Genomic DNA, 18,082 nt, shown 5'->3' on the forward strand with positions numbered 1-18,082 from the left:
AGAGATGTTCACATTTCTCTGCTGCGAGCCACTATGAGTCTTTCCCTAACCCTTTTTAGGGAATTTGTCCAGTATGTTTTTTGCATTTGTTTTTTCATGGCTAACTTTACTGACTATAAGATAGGGTAGTGATAGGGTTCAAATGGAGAACCTTAGCTTGGAATCCTGGATTTCCCTATTACTGTGATTTTGGACAATGTAATATCATTGAGCCTTCTTGTCCTTGACTACAAGATAAGAATAATACATAACTCTTAGAGGTGTTCAGAAAATGAAATATATAGAATATGTGAGAAAAGCCAGCACTTATTAGTGGCTCAACAAATATTTTAGAACCAAGTAAATTATTTCACATGTGAGCAAATGGTAAGTACTATAAGCAAATAATTTAGTAATGTAATGTCTATCATTGTTTTCTTCTATTTATTCCTAATTTTAAAGAGAAATGAGAAACAGTAGCCCCAAGGACACATGTGAAAATGTCCATTGCTTCTACAGAAGGAGGTGGGATTTCTGTTTTTTCTTTTCCTGTACCTCGTCTGGTCCTTAGTGAATCCCTTGCTGGAGAACTTAGTCAAGAACAAACATCCTCCCTTTGAGGATGATAATTAACATGATAAATATGATTATTTTGCCCTCTTCTTGCCTAAAAGAAACTCCGGATCATGGTTTCAGCAATTGCTGTATTTGGTTTTCAAAAATATCCAGTATCTCTATGAAAAGGTTTTGCATTTTAATAAGGATAAGGATTTTGAGTCAAGAGAATGGATATAACAGCTAACATCTTTTCATGTTTACTACATGCTAGAGACTTCACTAAGCCTTTATAAAAGGATTATCTTATTTAGTCTTCACAACAACCTATGAGATGGGCACTGTTATTTCACTTTACAAATAAGAATTCTGAGACTTAGAAATATTAAATAATTTGTTTAAGATGACAGAGGTGGAGTGGATTATCTGTAATTATGGGATTTTTAAGCATCAGTGAATTTGTATGTGAGGTAAATCGGGGAAAGAGGAACCTCTGTAGGGCTCCAACAATCATGCCTCATGGGCAGTCTGCTTGGCTAACTCTATTAATACTTGACCACAATAAGTTCTTTGAGGGCAGGGAGCTTGTTCTATTCATCGCCATATGTTCTCATCACTGCCTGGTATGGTGCTTTGCACAAAGTGAGTCCTTAGTAAAGGACAGTTGAACTGAATCTTTAATTTACTGACTAAATTTTTATAAAACATTTCTGTGATAGATATTTTTCTAGGCACAAGAGGTAGGGTGGTAGAAGAACAAAAGACGGAAAAAAAATGTATTGTTTTCATGAAGTTTATATTCTATTAGGAGGAGCCTAATACAAAATATAATTAAATTATTTCACATGTTGGAAAATGGTAAGTGCTCTAAGAAAATAAGGCAGAATAAGAGGAAGAAAAATTGAGTGAAGGGAGTTCAATCAAATGATGGCATTTGAATAGACACTTGAAAGAGTGAAGGTAGTAGCCATTATGATTATGTTCCAGGCAGAGAGAAGGCCCTGATGTGGAATGGAAGCATGCCTAACCTGTTCTGGAATAGCAAGGAGGTCCCATGGCTGGAGCAGAATAAGCAAGTGGAAATGTAGGAGGTGATCGGGTCAGAGAGTTTGGGAATGTGCATCACACAGGACCTCTCTGGCTTTTACTCTGATGAAATAGAAAGCCCCTGGAGGGCTTCCAGGCTCAATTTTTTGAAGATTTCAGAGTGTAACAATCTGACTTACATTTTAAAAGGACTACTATGACTGAGCTCAGACTATAAAGTAAAAAAAGGCTAGAAGCAGAAAGATCAGTTAGGAGGGCATTGTAATAATCCACGCAAGTCATGATGGTGGTTGGAGCCAGGGAAGTAGCAGGAGAACCAACAGGATTTGAAGGAGGGGAGTCAAAGATGATGCCAAGATGATGCCCAGCAACTGGAAGGTTGGGGCTGCTATAACCTGAGTTGGGGAAGACTGCTAAGAGAGCAGGTTTTGGGGAGAAGATCAGGATTTGAATCTTAAACATGTTAAATTTGAGATGTTGATTAGGCATGTGTCTAGAAGGCAGCTGGATATGAGAACACGGAATTCAGAGGAGAGGATTGGGCTGGAGATTTTTATAGTAATTGGGAATGATCAGCCTCTGGGTAGAACTCAAAAATGTCATCCAAAAGACCACCAGGATGGCTAAAAGATAAAAAGGACAGCTTTACTGGGAATATCAGTTCACAAACTGAAAAAGATATAGTCTCTGGTGTTAACCAAAGGTGTTCTTTCTTTGAAGAGGAGAAGGACTAGTTGGGTTTTATGCCTCCCAGGGTCAGCATTACAAAATAGAGTCCTACAAATTCAGCAGATTTGGAGGAGAAGCTATACATATTTATGAGGGAAGGTGAGTTATGTACAATGGATAAACGTGTAACATACATCTCATGGCAATTTGGGGGTAGGTACTTAGCATTAAAATGAAGTGGAATTGGACTCCTTATGTCAAAAGGTAAATTATAAGACACAAAACGATTTGCGTGCAACCTCTAAAAGCTGGCTGAAATCAGCTTAAGGTCTGCAGTTGCTTATTAGAAAAGAATCTAAGGTCAGTCTTCTGTCCAGCAGAGTTGTAGTGGTCTGGGTTGTAAATCAGTTAGGAAGGGTCTGATAATTTTCCTGATAGCTCCTATTGTTAGGAAGTTTAGCAAGAGTGAAGTTTTTCTTGTAGCTGTAGAAATTTGGAAATTCTCTATGCCAGCCAGAGCCTGAACCCTCAACTCCTAGGTACCTTTCATTTCCTTAACCTTAGGGTTCTTCTTAGTTGATAAAGGGGCATCTACTTTGGGGTCTCAGATGATAAAACTGAGAGACCAGAAGAGGATATCAAGAAGAGAAAGAGTTCAAGGACTAAACCTTTAAGGTCTGAAGCCAGAAAAAAAGAATAAAAATTAACAAAAATATTAATAAAGTATGGTTACAATTTGGAGAAAAATCAGAACAACATAGGGTCCTAGAGGAAAAGTAAAAAATAAAATAGAATAAAATCATGTATCTAAGAGAAAGTAAAGAATGACTGTTAGAAGCTGCTGGTAGGTCAAGTAAGATGAGAATAATGGACCCAGAATTTCACAATATGACATCTCTAGTGACCTTGATAAGAGCAGTTTCAGTGGAGTTTTGGTGGCAAAAGCCTACATGAAATGAGTTTTGGGAAGGTTGGATGAGATAAATGAAAGATACTGAACAGAGATAACTCTTTCAAAGAGTTTTAATGTAACGGGGAGCAGAGAAATGGGGCAGCATCTGGAGGGGGAAGAGGAACTAAGGAGAGGTTTATTATCATTATTATCATCTCTTAAGTTGGAGAAGTAATAACATGCTTTATGCTGACAGGAAAAACCAGTAGAGATGAAAAGTGGGAGACGTAAGAGAGATGCAGTTTAAATGTCATTGTGTAGAAAGGGAGAATGGGATCTTGTGCAAATATGGAGGAGGTGGTTCATAAATAGTTAGAGAAGGGAAGTCCAAGTGTATCTGTACTGACTCTTTTGGCCTTCTTTGGCCAAAGATGGCTCAAATTTTTTTTTGTTCTTGGTGATACATATGTATATTCTCTGTAACTAGTGTGTGTGTGTGTGTGTGTGTGTGTGTGTGTGTAAATAGTAGCCGTGAGGTAAGCATGCTTATATATTTGACACATATGTATATATATGTGTATTACAAATGTATATTATACAATACAAAGATTGTTATTTTGGGATATATACACACATGTATGCACACATACATACATATTTAGTGATATACATATATAGGTATATATACATATACATGCATATATAGTCTTATTCTTTGTAAAGTAGAAAACAATAATAAATGAATTCTTCTTCTGAGAGATTTCCAAACTCCATAGCACTATAAAGCCACCTAAAAATTTCCGACTTTTCAAAGGCATATTGTTAAAGCTCAATTAGTCTTTTTTTAAAAAAAATTCCTTCTGGTATTAAATTAACATGAAAGAGCAGTTAAGTGTATTTAGGACACTTTATTTAAAGTGTTTTCCAATCAGGAAACAATAAATATTTTTTTAAAGAGTGAATCTTTGAAGTGAGTCAGCCGCTGCTTCTCCCTCCCATAATTGAAGTGAGGGAGAATTATATGGAAAGAGTCCAGGACAGTCTTCTTCGGTCCAGACAAAGCTGTGGTGATTAGGAGAATGAATTGCAAATGAGGAAGACAATAGGGAAGAAGGTTCTTTTATGAAGGGAGAGAGGATGGGTGTTACAGAAAGGACGTTTAATAATGACAATGCAGGCTCAGAAAGCACTTGAGGATGTGAATAATTCAGCAGCCATTAGAGAAAAGGAAACCTTGGGAGAATGTCATTCTGTGGACACCAAATTGTGCAGTATGGGTGCAACATCTGTGTCCTCCCAGATGGGCCCTGCTGCTGATGGTAGACAACAGTAAATACAACCAGTTTATCGAGTACTCTCAATTAAGAAAGATAAAAACATGAAATGGCTTTATTTCTCTATGGTTATAGCTCCTATCCATGCTATGCCAAATCTCCCTTCCCCATTCAGAGCAAATCCCTTTATTCATTTTGGGAAGATTCCATAATGTTACAGATATTTTCAGTTATTAAAAGACCAGTTTAAAATTTAATCTCATATATCATCCCAAGCTTTCCTTGCTATCATATGTCAGGCTTATAGCCAGGGAGATGGGAGGTGTGGGGGCAGGTTGTTCCAATACTATATCAAGATGGGGGCTTCTGGTGGTGCAGGATCATGTACCACCAGCAAGTCCCATGATTATGGGCATACCTCATTACCTCCTTCACAGTGAAGTGGCCCCTTTGGTTAAACACTACATTGGTGTGGGATTCTACGCCTGTAAATCAGGCTATTGGTCCTTGGATGATGGTGCTGGCTGAGGCAAATTCATACCCAGAGTAAGTATCTATTTTCATGGGAATATATCGTTGATTCTTCTGGGCTGAAAGGCACCCATTGTAGCCAACTTGCCACCATGTGGCCAGTTGGTCCCCTCAAGGAATAGTGCCAATCTCAGCCTTCGTCTCTGTTGCTTGTAGGTTGGACATTCAGAGGTGACAATGGCCAGATCAACCTTGGTAAGTGGGAAACTACGGTGTTTGTTCCATGCAAAGTTCTGTCTCTGCCACTTTGTTTGTTTGCCTCTTTTTTCAGTAGTTGAGGGTGGCGGCTGGCAAAGTCTGACTGATATCAACAGACTGATTCATTTCATCTGGTTGGAAATTTACTGCCTTTCCTGTGGTAGATGCCTTCTGATGGGTCTTAATGGGAAATGCGTGTCATGGCACTTAATACTTGTGCCTGCCTATATTACCTTCTGCGTGCTTCTATCAGAAATCTTTGTTCCCCAAGTCTTTTACCTTCTTGGCCTTGACGTGAGTTTCTATATAAATACATATATAGATATGTATATGCACACACATATGTATGTGTGTGTGTGTATATATGTATGTGTATAAATATGTATGTGGGGGGTGTGTGTGTATATATATATATCCCTCAGGTCTTTTCTTTTTTCATGCAAAATAGTTGATCAGTGCACTACCCAGTGCACCCTTTGGGAAGATATTCTGTCCACTGACTTACAAGGCTACCTTTGAGTGAGACAGTAATGCAGCTGTTATCCATTTTTGGCTTCTACCTTCCTATCAAGTCTTTCCATCCATAATCCAGACTTGGGCTTTTTCTTCCTTCCTTAGGTCATCTTACAGGACTTCCCATGGCTGTCTATGTAAGTTGAGAGAGCGATGGTGGTGTAACCATGAAGGATAACATGGTGCTCCCTGCTCCTACAGCTTGCCGGTGTCCTGTGTTCCCAATAAAACTCTCTTTGAACTGCCTTTGGAGCAGCTTGACTTCATTACTTAGTGGGTGAGACAGGACCCAGCTTATGATGGGGAGCTCTGCATGTCCATTTCCTGGGTGTTTCATGATTAAGTATTCCATCTCTACAAGAGCCGAGGAGCATGTCAAGAGCTTTTCTTGTTTCATGTGTTTCCCCAACACATGATTTTTCACAGCAGAAGTCAAAGCTTTGTACCAGAAACCCAGATTCTGCTTTGTAATTCTCCCCCTGGGCTTGCCATAAACACATCTTTTTCCATCCCTGGCACCTCACACACCAGAGGGTTCGTGAGAACCTATTCTCTACGTGGCAGAGCTATTTATACTGCAATCCGAACCTGATGATGAAAACTTTCCTCCTTCAGGCTCCATTTACATTCAGCAGTTTCTATGACTCCCAATGTTTGATCTGGAACAGTATTGTTAGGTGTGCAGTGTGTTGCCTCCAAAACTCAACAGAGGCCTCGCAGGTGTATGCTTCACTCTGTAATGGTAGACATAGAAATAGAGATGGAAAAGCTGCAGTGATTAGTCTTTTCTTTTTGCTCTTTTAACATACCACCTTATTGAGGTATGTTTGACATATAAGAAATTGTACGTATGTAATTTATACAATTTGAGTTTGGAGACAAGCATATACCCATGTAACCATCACCACAATGTGTGCCATAAACCTATTCATCACCTCTAAAAGCTCCCTTGGCCTTCTTATTTATTACAATTATTATTGCTTTGTGATAATAATACTTGACGTAAGATCTACACTTCTGGTATATTTTAAAGTATATAATACAGTATGATTTACTATAGGCATTATGCTATACATTAGATCTCTACCTTACTCATCTTGTATAAGCAACACTTTGTATTCTTTGACTAATACCTCCCTGATTCCCCAGCCTCTGGCAACCACCATTTTACTCTCTGCTTCCATGAGGTTGGCTATGTTAGATTCATCATATAAGTGGTATCATGTATTTGTCTTTCTCTATCTGACTTATTTCGCTAAGCATAATGTTCTCCAGGTTCATCTGTGTTGTTGCAAATGGCAAAATTTCCTTTTTACTTGAAAGCTGAATAATATTCCATTGTATGTACTTACCAAATTTTCTTTATCCATTCATCCATTAATGGGCACTCAGGTTGAGTCCACATCTTGGCTATTGTTATTTGTGTCTCTTTTTTAGATAAATGTCTATCCAATTCCTTTGCCCATTTTAAAAACTAGGCTATTCTATTTTATTTTTATTTCTGCAGTTGAGTTGTAGGGGAGTTCCTTATATATTTTGTCTATTAATATTTTATCAGATGAAAAGGTTTGCAAATATTTTCTCCCATTCTGTAGGTTGGTTTTTCATTTTGCTGATTGTTTTCCTTGCTGTGCAGAAGCTGTTTAGTTTGATGTAGCCTTACTTGTCTCTTTTTACTTTTGTTGCCTTTGACTTTCAAGAAATTATTGCTAAAGCCAATGTTGAGAAGCTTTCCCCCTCTGTTTTCTTCTAGAGGGTTTATGGTTTCAGGTCTTAGGATTAAGTTTCTAATCCATTTTGAGTTGACTTTTGTGTATGATGGAAGATAAGGTCAAATTTTCTTCCCTTGCATGTACTCTGTGTTTTTCCTTAGAGTGGTTATCTCAGCATTCTCCTGCCCACTGGATGCCTAAACACTTTATTGCAGTGAAAGGTCAATGAGACCTCAGGATGTAGTTGTCTTAACATAGCTTTTAGCATACTAGCTACCTCTTGCTCAGTTTGCTGGGTAAGCATAATGTCATCAATATAATGTATCAATAAATGTGATATTATGTGTGATATTCAGGCAGTACAGGTGCATTTGGAATAGACCATGAGGCAAGTGGAAGAGTTAGCATAGCCCTGGGCCAAAAGTGTTGATGTATATTATTATCTATTCCATGTCAATTCCATGTGAACTGTTTTGAATCCTCTTTTCTAGTTGCAATAGAAAGAATGCATACACCAAATCCATGGTTATGTATCATTTATTTGATTCCATAATAGTCTGCTCCAGCAACAACATAACCTTTTGTGTGGTGGCAATGTTGGGGCTAATGATTGAGTTCATGTGGTATACTGTCATTTCATTCCCCAGCAATCATCCAGCTTTTGCAAGGATGAACTGGAATTAAATGAAGATATAAGGACTACCATTTCTGCATTATTTAGATGCTTAAGGGTATAACTAATCTCTGACATTTCCCCCAGGATGCAATATTGTTTTTAATTCATGTCTAAGGCAGGATGGAGGGAGACAGTTGCAGAGACTTCTATGTGGTCTTCCACTTTCTATAGCTCTTACTTCAAAGGCCAAGATCTCAATGTGAGGGTAACTCTAGCCCAACTAAATGGCTATAGGTCCATTTGAAGAAGGACTAGGGAATCATTAGGGTATATACTTGCCCTGGTGTTGCCAGTGTATGGGCAATCAGTTCTAGTTCTGACAACTGGCTTAGGGATGGTATCTGGGCAAGAGATGGTGACTTTTTACTGCACTCACTTCCTCAGACTCCTCCTGTTCACTCATTCTTGCTTTCTTTTGATTGTCAAGCAGTGACTTTGTTGGCTGCCTGACCCTCCCCTGACCCTTTTTGCCACTAGGATGCTTTATTAAACGTCTGCAAAACACTCTGCAATCAAGACTCTTGGCTACTGCCCTGACTTTGTATGCTGTTATAATAATTGCAAACTCCTGGCTTCTGCCACCTAAACTCTATTGCTTCAGAAGCACTATTCCATAATGGCCTCTCCCACCTACCACCATCTCTGGCCTGCAGAGGGGAGGGAGCCTTGTGCCTTCTTCCCAATATGTTCCTGATAGCTTTGGTAAATGGTGTGTTCTCTGAGCTTTCCAAGGAATGCAATCATAATTTTGAACTGTATATAATAAACTCTTAACTCTTTTAAACTATAATCCTTTTTTAAGCTAGATTATTTAATTCTGGCTATATTATGCTGAGATTTAACTCTAGTTAATATCCAGGAGAGGAAGTGGAAGCATCTCGAGAGATGGCCTTGTTAACTGCAGGACAGAGCCTGCAGCATCTCCCAGTACAGGGCCACAGGGAAGTGGTAGTTTTACTTTTAATTTTTAAAAACTCAAATTTTAGTATTACAAAATATATATAACATATCATAAAACATACCATTTTAACATTTTTAATGTACAATTCAGCAGCATTAAGTATATTCACCATGTTGTACTATCACTAGTATTTCCAAAACTTTTCCATCACCCCATATAGAAACTGTGTACGCATTAAGCAATCCTTCTCCAGTCCCTCATCCCCAAGCTTTTGGCAAGTTTTCTTTTCTTTTTTTTTTTTTTTTGATGGAGTCTCGCTCTATCACCCAGGCTGGAGTGCAGTGGCACAATCTAGGCTAACTGCAATCTCCACCTCCCAGCTTAAAGTGAGTCCCCTGTCTCAGCCTCCTGAGTGGCTGGGATTACAGGTGCCCACCAGGCCTTTGTGTTTTTAGTAAAGAAGGGATTTTGCCATGTTGGCCAGGTTGGTCTCTAACTCCTGACCTCAAGTGATCTACCTGCCTTGTCCTCCCAAAGTGCTGGGATTATAGGCGCGAACCACCACGCCTGGCCAGCTCTTGGCAAATTCTAATGTACTTTATGTCTCTATTAATTTGATTATTCTGCATATATAAGCGGAATCACAAAATGTCCTTTCATGTCTGGCTTATTTCATTTAGCATAATGTTTAAAAGTTTCATCCATGTTGTAGCACAGGTCAGGACTCCATTTTTTAAATGGCTGGATAAGCTATTGTATGCGTATACTTTATTTTATTTATCCCTTCATCAGTTGATGGATTTTGGGGATGTTTTCACCTTTTGTTTATTGTGAATAATGCTCTAATGAACACTGAAGTACAATTATCTGTTCGAGTCTGTTTTCATTTTTTGGGGGTATATATCTAGGAATGGAATTGCTGACTTTTATGGTAATTCTTTTTAACTTTTTGAGGAACTGCCAAATCAGTGCTAGTTAGTTTTTTCTTTCTTTCTTTCTTTTTTTTTTTTAGATGGAGTCTCGCTCTGTCACCAGGCTGGAGTGCAGTGGTGCGATCTCAGCTCACTGCAATCTCCGCCTCCGGGGTTCAAGCAAATCCCCTGCCTCAGCCTCCCGAGTAGCTGGGACTACAAGCACGCACCACCACACCTGGCTAATTTTTTGTATTTTTTTAGTAGAGACGGGGTTTCACCATGTTGGCCAGAATGGTCTCGATCTCTTGACCTCGTGATCTGCCTGCCTCAGCCTCCCAAAGTGTTGGGATTACAGGCCTGAGCCACTGTGCCCGGCGGCTACTTCTTAAGAGGGAGGTATGAGACATATGTATAGACTATTGAAAGGAAAATATCTTGGGCCCCCAAAATCACTAAACTAAAAGGAAAATTCAAGCAGAAAACTGCTCAGAGCAAACCTGAGCATCTATTCAAAGGCATCCCTCTGCTCACTAAGATAAATGCATATTCTGATTGGCTCCTTTGGAGAAAAGCTAATTAGAAACTCAAAAGAATGAAACTATTTGTCTATCACCTACCTGTGACCTGGAAGACCCCTCCCTGCTTCAAGTTCTCCCTGCCTTTCTGGACAAAACCAGTGTACTTCTTACTATATTGATTAGTGTCTCATGTCTCCCTAAAGCGTATAAAACCAAATTATGCCCTCACCGCCTTGGGCACAGGTCGTCAGGACTTCCTGAGGCTGTGTCATGGGCATGTGTCCTCAGCCGTGGCAAAATAAACCTTCTAAATTAAATGAGACCTCTCTCAGATTTTCTGGGTTTACAACTATGAATGTTCAGGAGAGTTTGGAAGCCAGTATCTTCAAGGTCATCCACTTACCTGTGTTAAGGGGACATCTCCAGGGGGACAGAAGCACTGGGATACATATGAAAGGAAACTAACTAGGGGAAATTGGTTCACACAATCACATAGGTGAAGTTCCTGATGGGCCACCTGCAAGCTGGAGAACTAGAGAGGTGGGCGGCATGGTTCAAAGTCCAAAAGCCTGAGAAACAGGGAAGCTGATGCTGCAGCCCTTAGTCTGAGGCCGAAGGCCTGAAAGGCTCTGGGAGTCCTCTGGTGCCAAAAGGCCAACAAAATTGGAGTGTGATGTCCAAAAGCAGGAGGAGAAAAAGGCATCCTGCTCTGAGACAGAGAGAAAGCAAGAGGGAGCTGAATATCTCCTGTCTTCCACCTGCTTTGTCCTAGTGGAGCCCCCAGCCCATGGGATGCTGCCCCCTACTTTGAGGGCAGGACTTTCTCCCTCAGTTCACTGACTCACTCACTAATCTCATCTGGAAACAACCTTAAACACACACCCAGAAACAGCCATTTCCCCTTCCAGTCACATCAACCCCTAACATTAACCATCATGCTTTCCCATGTGTCAGGATGCCACATTCCCCAACTAGGGCTCTATCCTTCGAATAACAACCTGGCCTTTTGTGAACTTTCAATTATATTTGAAAATCAGGCTATCATTTTACTTTTCCACTTGACTCCCAGGAAACCCTGTCATTCTTCCTATGCCAAATACAGCTACTGGGCGTAGAGCTGCTATACATTTTTTCCTTCTCTGTGTCCTAATATGTGAAGCTTCGCATGTCTATCTAGGTATAGAGCAGAATAAAAAGTTATCTGTTTAAATTAGATAAGCAAATGAAGATTGAATACCATTTGCTTCTACTCGCAATCATTGCTAGTCTTTACTAGGGCACTTAACTCTGAAGATTAGAGAGAACACACTCTTTCCTGTCTCCTCAGGAAGGTGCCTGGCTCCCATCATTAAAGAATCTCAGTATAATGTGGGATGCTTATTGCCTCTTTGTCCTCATCTCTGGTCTCTAGTCACCAATTCTAGGAGAACAGAAATGCCAGTTTCCTCTAACAGTGAATTGGCAGGAGGGCTTAAGGATTCTGTGTTCTATGCTGCAAGTATACAGAAGTCTGCTCAGGTTGGTAATCACATGGTAGAGCCTCATTCTAAGTGAAAACTGCTTCCCTAGTAGCAGGGAAACAATACTTGCAAACGGTGTGGTGTAGTGGCAGGAAGAGCCCACAGGGTGGTCATCAGGAAGTGTGGATGAGAATCCAACTCTGCCACCTTCCTACTGCTTGACATTGGGAAAGTCACTTATCCTTTGTGAGCTACTTTCCTCATTTGTGAAATGAGTTGATTACATTCTCCCAATATGTCATAAAAGACTGTTTTTGAGAATTAAATAGGGTTGTGGCTGTGCAAGAACGGTAAAATAATAAAAGGTTTTCCTAAGGTAAGGTGATATTCTTGTGAATGTAGAGTGCTCTCAAGGTCATTTTTGAGACGTTTGCTTTGGAGAGTGAAGGTTGGTTGAAACATTTTGCATGTAGGCTGCCCTTTCCATCCACCCACCATCCATCCATCCATCCATCCATCCATCCACCCACCCACCCACCCATCCATCCGTCCACCCATCTGCCCATCCACCCATCCATCCACCCACCCTCCCACCCACCTATCCACCCATCCATCCATCCATCTATCCATCCATCCATCCACCCACCCCCCCATCCATCCATGCATCCATTTCTTCACTCATTCATTTACTCACTCATTCGTTCAACAATAACTGAGCACTTATCAAGTGCTGAATGCTAGAGACACAAAGATCAATGAAAGAGGTCTTCATTCTTCAAAGAACTCACAATCTAGTGAGAGGAATAAACACACAAAAAATCATAATTCAGTGGAATCGAGGTTTCGATGGAAGTAGGTTGTAGAGTATTAGGAGCCCATAGGAGGGGCATCTAATTCCTGGGCAGGTCAGATGAGGTGAAGATCCCATCATATATGAAGGCTGGGAGAGTGAACACATTTTGAATTAGGCTGGACATCTTTTGAGAATTGTCCCATGATAAAAATTACCTCCCCGTTTGTGTTCTCAGATGCTGCCAGTTTTCCTGCCAGGCAACATCTGCTGTAACACCTGTAAGCCTTACGCTAATGATTATTAATGACACTCACTCGCTGCATTATGGTAGATTGCAGGGGGAGCCACAGCCAACAGTCCCTCCACAGGGCTTGTGCCATGGCTGCTGCTAAAGGAACCAATGTCTTACCTCTGGTTCTGCTGGGCAGCAGCCCACCCATCAGGGAGCACACTTGCCTGCAGCAGGCAGGGCCTTAGCTTTTCTTTAAATGCACCTTCTCTTCCTTGAATATTTCATTTGCATCTCAGGGGTTTTAGTTTTCTCAGAAAAGGGGCTTATTTTCACTCTTTGTGTTTTTTTTCATGTCATCAATTACCAAAGAAAGAAAACAATAACAGCAGCAGAAGCAACAAAAGCAGATTCCCATATGAACTCACTCATTCAACAAATTTGTGCAAGAGTGAGCACAAATGTTACTGATTCACTGACCAGACCAGTCCCTACTATAACCTCTTGTGTGTAAAAAAACAAGGACTTTCCTATATTTGACATAACATATGGGCATAAGAACCCTTTTCTGGACTCAGGGAGAACTGAGCTTGAATCCTAGATTCAATATTTTCTAACTATATAACCTTGTAGAAGTTGCTTCTTTCCTTAAGCCTTGCTTTCCTTCTACAGACCTACTTCTATAGGGTATGTAGGAGGATTAAATGAGCTCGTGCATGTAAAACACTTATCACAATGCTTGCACATTGTAGCAGTGCAGTACATGAAAATATTGCTACTATTACTGTTATCACTTTTGTCCTGATCCCCCATAGCCTGTTCCTTCCTTTGGGGTTAGGATTAATTTAAATGGAAAATTCCAAAGCACAGAAGGGTTCATGGAGCAATTGTCCCCTCTGCACTATTTGTCAGTAGTTGGAGAAGGTTAAACTCTTGATCCTGTAATGCAAACACTATTACCGTTTATAGATCTGAAGTGCTTACTAGACAAATACCATGAGAATGTTTATATATGTTATCCTCTTAAATAGCTCTTTGAGGGGTGGTGTAGGATTGCTGACTCATAAATAAAGGATTATGCCTCTTTGCCCTAGTTAGTATCATAAGCTAACTCTATCTGTTTTGTGGTTTCATCAACCCTACCTAAGTGTTGTACGGTCCATCCTTCCTCCCCAGTGTGCACAGGACAGTCCTAAAAGTGTGTATTGAGATGTAGTCACTAGAAAAAGACACTGAACAATTGGTGTTGAGGAACTGGGCAATGTTCTAAATGGAAAACACTCCCTTCCTTCCTCCTTGTAAAGTAGTTATAAACAATTGGGCCTTACTTTTAAATACTTGGACTGAATTATTAAATTCTTAATACATCTGGATCATTTACATACACTATTTCCTTTCTTAAGAGGGACTTTACTTTGGGCAGTGCCATTATTTTCTCTCTATTTTTTTTTTAGTCCATTTGTGTGGCTATAAAGGAATACCTGAGGCTGGGTAATTTATGAGGAAAATATGTTTATCTGGTTCATGGTTCTGCAGGCTGTACGAGAAGCATGGTGCCAACATCTGCTTCTGGTGAGGGTCTCAGGCTGCTTCTACTCATGGTGGAAAGCACAAGAGAGGTACTGTGTGCAGAGATCATACAGTGAGAGAGGAAGTAAGAGGAAGAGGAGAATGTGCCAGGCTGTTTCTAACAATCAGCTCTGTGGGAACTAAGAGTGAGAAATCACTTACTCCTTTTAAGAATGGCACCAAGCCGTTCTTGAGTCATCTGCCCCCATGATCCAAGCACCTCCCACCAAGCCCCACCTCCAGTATTAAGAATCAAATTTCGACATGAGATGTGGGGTGGGGGGGGGGGGGCAAAGAAACCCCACCCAAAGTATTAAGAAACAACTTTCGACATGAGATGTGGGGGGGGGGGGGGGGCAAATGAATCATATCCAAACCATAGCACTATTCCTTATATCTTCTCCCTTTACTCTTGCTGCTGTCATTATTGTGACTCAACACAAGCATCAATACCAGCTACATAGGAGTGGTAGCTGGTATTTAAGTAGTGTGTTCAGTGTATCAGGCAGTATTCTAAGTGTGTAGTTAATCATCACAGCATTACAACATTGGCATTTTGCAGAAGAGAGATTTAGGCACTGAGGGGTTAGGTAAGTATCCCTCAGTCACACAGCTAGCAAGTAGTGAAGCCACATTTTAAACCTCAGGAGCCCATCCCTAGATTCCTCAGTCTTGACCACTATGCACAATTGTCTTTTATCCATAGTGTTTGTTCTTTTATCCATAATGTTCTAAATGGAAAACACTCCCTTCCTTCCTCCTTGTAAAGCAGTTATAAACAATTGGGCCTTACTTTTAAATACTTGGTCTGAATTATTAAATTCTTAATACATCTGGATCATTTAAATACACTATTTTCTTTCTTAAGAGAGACTTTACTTTGGGCAGTGCCATTATTTTCTTTCTATTTTTTTTTAGTCCATTTGTTGGCTAAAAAGGAATACCTGAGGCTGGGTAATTTATGAGGAAAATATATTTATCTGGCTCATGGTTCTGCAGGCTGTACGAGAAGCATGGTACCAACATCTGCTTCTGGTGAGGGTCTCAGGCTGCTTCTACTCATGGTGGAAAGCACAAGAGAGGCACAATTGTCTTTTATCCATAGTGTTTGAGCAGTTTATATATACAATTTTATTTCATTCTCACAGCCAGCTTGTGATGTATGTATCAATATTTTTTCATTTAATAAATGAGGAAACAGTGTTTCAGAAAGTTTTAGTTCTTCAGAGTTGCACAGCTAGTAGCCATCCAGCTGGAACTTGGAACTAAGATTTCTAACCACAAATAGTCTCTCCATGTAGTACTTTTCTTCAAATAGAGAACGAATATCAGAGCTGTTAACTTAAAGAGCATTTGATTCTTGGGCCCATTCTCCATCTTATTGCAGTTTTGCCCTGGTGAAAAAACTACGTGCAGGCATTGAAAATGCTTTCCAACAACCCTGTTCTCCAAGGTCTGATTTTTCTTTTTTCTTTTTTTCCCTTTCACACAGTGAGAAAAGTTAATTGAAATTCATGCTGTGGTCTTATGAACTATGAGTCAGAAGAAAGAAACACTTAATCACTTAATGCAATGATTGTCTTTTCCAGTAAGAAAAGGGCATAGGATGGGGGTAGGGGTGCAGAGAAGAGACGACGAATGTGCAAGATTTTTTATGGGAAACCCTTTGAAAACATGACTCCTTGATCTTTGCAGTTTTTGTGAAGTCATCCTGTGTAACTCAATATGCTCTTTTCTTATGCTTTGTTTAATAAAGAGGAAGCTAACTGACTGAAGTTCTGCATCTACTTTGGTGTCAGAAAACACAGTCAGGTGTGTCTGTGAACCATAATTCATTGGTCAGAGCAAGGTCTTCTTATGAGTCTATCTAACTGGGATGATGGTCACCATGACCAATACGGGGTACCTGGGTTCCCTCTATATTGTCAATGCCCCCAAGTTAGATGTGTTTCTAAGAGCCAAGCTTAACTCCCTAGAAAGATAGACACTGTCTTTGACTGCTTTTCGTGTATCACCTTTCCCACCAACTGTTCTCTTCCTCTTGAGTTAGGCTTCAAAGTCATGGTATGTGACACAACTTGCATGTAGTAACAATTACTCTAGAACAATCCTTCAAATTCTCCCATAAGGATCACACTATATGAGTTTATGCATAGTGCACCAAACTAGTAAGTCCAACACAAGCCAGATTTTTCCTTCAGTGTTGAAAGAAGTTTGTTTCCTTGAGTTTTCTGCCAGATGAAGTAGCTGGCTAGTGTTTAGAACCATGTGGGCTAAATAGGTTTATTTATTATTTTTACTTAGCCTTGCATATTTGAATTTGCACTAGTTAAATGTCATTACTTTGTACCTGGTATGTGTGCCACATGTTGAAGATAACTGATATGAACATGTTGAGTTATCTTGTGATTAAGGCAGAAGGGTTAGGCTATTGTGTACTGCCAAGGATATCACACAGTAGAGAGGAATTACAGGCTAGAAGCATTTTACAACTTGGACAGCTCTTGCATTAGAGTTCCCTGAACTTCCTTTGCTACATGATAGATAAAATAGTATATCATGTTCTGTCATTAACCATTGACTCATTTACTCTGCCTAGTAACAGCTGTCTCAAAGTTGTTTGTTCTTTATCTGTGGGGAGAAAATTTATGTTCTCTGTGTTTATGAAGGATTGTGTTTATGTATGAGATATAAATACTGTATGCCTGCATTTTGTAAAGGCATCAGGATATAGAAGACTTACATATTTCAGTGTGGATTTAGAATATATGCCACTTGGCCGGGCGTGGTGGCTCAAGCCTGTAATCCCAGCACTTTGGGAGGCCGAGGCGGGCGGATCACGAGGTCAGGAGATCGAGACCATCCTGGCTAACCCGGTGAAACCCCGTCTCTACTAAAAAATACAAAAAAAAAAAAAAAAAACTAGCCGGGCGAGGTGGCAGGCGCCTGTAGTCCCAGCTGCTCGGGAGGCTGAGGCAGGAGAATAGCGTGAACCCGGGAGGCAGAGCTTGCAGTGAGCTGAGATCCGGCCACTGCACTCCAGCTTGGGCAACAGAGCGAGACTCCGTCTCCAAAAAAAAAAAAAGAATATATGCCACTTATTTTTTAACTCTAGATAGTGTGACTTTGGAGACATCACAAACTTTTTAGGCCTCAATTCCTTTATTCCTTTATTTATTTGTTATTGCTAAATGCTTTGTTATCAAATAGAATTTTCTTGCATACATATTGAAAGAACTGTTTTAGACTTAGCTAGACATTTATTCTTTCATCATATAACACTCTTGTGCATATATAAAAAGGAAAATACAAATTGAGGTATTCTTAAAAGTGTTTTCTATTCAGAATCTATCCTTACTGAATCACTCTTTGACTCAGAGGTGTTGAAGTTTTTTTTTTTTCCAACAATAATTTTAGATTCATGGGGTACATGTGCAGGTTTGTTATCTGGGTACATTACATGATGCTGAAGTTTGGGTAACAAATGATCCCGTCACCCAAATACTGAGCATATGCCAATAGTTGGTTTTTAATCCCTTGCCTCTTGCCCTCCTCTAGTAGTCCCCACTGTCTGTTGTTACCATCTTTCTGCCCACGAGTACCCAGTGTTTAGCTCCCACTTATAAGTGAGAACATGTAGTATTTGATTTTC

At 40.0% G+C, this 18,082-nt stretch overlaps 1 long non-coding RNA gene across 1 annotated transcript in view; it reads left to right on the forward strand.

Moving 5' to 3' along the window:
* LOC111544079 overlaps nucleotides 1-10,677 on the forward strand; it is a 33,566-nt gene extending 22,889 nt beyond the window's left edge. Inside the window, exons 2-3 of the long non-coding RNA XR_002732032.1 lie at nucleotides 5,104-5,142; nucleotides 9,960-10,677. This is a non-coding gene — a long non-coding RNA (uncharacterized LOC111544079). The remainder of the gene's footprint in view (nucleotides 1-5,103; nucleotides 5,143-9,959) is intronic.
* The last annotated feature ends 7,405 nt before the right edge of the window (nucleotides 10,678-18,082 follow it).

Source organism: Piliocolobus tephrosceles, chromosome 7 (assembly GCF_002776525.5).
Source record: "Piliocolobus tephrosceles isolate RC106 chromosome 7, ASM277652v3, whole genome shotgun sequence".
NCBI lineage: Eukaryota > Metazoa > Chordata > Mammalia > Primates > Cercopithecidae > Piliocolobus > Piliocolobus tephrosceles.